The following is a 471-nucleotide window of genomic DNA, read 5'->3' as shown; positions in this document are numbered from 1 at the left end:
TCCTCTGCGTATCCAGTTCAGAACGACTAAGCACTTTGGCATCTAATGTCATGTCATATGTTTTGTAAAGAGATTAACATAAATTTTCGTTATATTTTGTACAGAGATTAACATATATTTTGGATATATTGTGTACAGAGATTAACATGACAAAGTTCGGTTCGAATGTTCTGTTTCAAAATAATACACTGTTGATTAGAAATTAAGGATTTAACTAGACAGGATCCCGACCCAATGGATTTATATCAAATTATAATGTTAAATGACGAAGAGCAATTGCAAGAATGCAAATAACAAGAAAATGAAAGAAAGGGGTTAGGTAGGAGGGAGGAAGGATGATAAGAAAAAGGAAGAATAATTGGTTGAAGAAAAAGGAAAGTAAAGGAAAAAACAAAAGCCAACGGAACGAACAAGAGAAGAAGAGAGGAAGAAAGAGAGAGAAGAGAGAAAAAAGAAAGGAAGCGAGATATA

This window comes from Penaeus chinensis, chromosome 16 (genome assembly GCF_019202785.1).
Source record: "Penaeus chinensis breed Huanghai No. 1 chromosome 16, ASM1920278v2, whole genome shotgun sequence".
Lineage (NCBI taxonomy): Eukaryota > Metazoa > Arthropoda > Malacostraca > Decapoda > Penaeidae > Penaeus > Penaeus chinensis.
Note: the sequence above shows the minus strand (reverse complement) of the source record.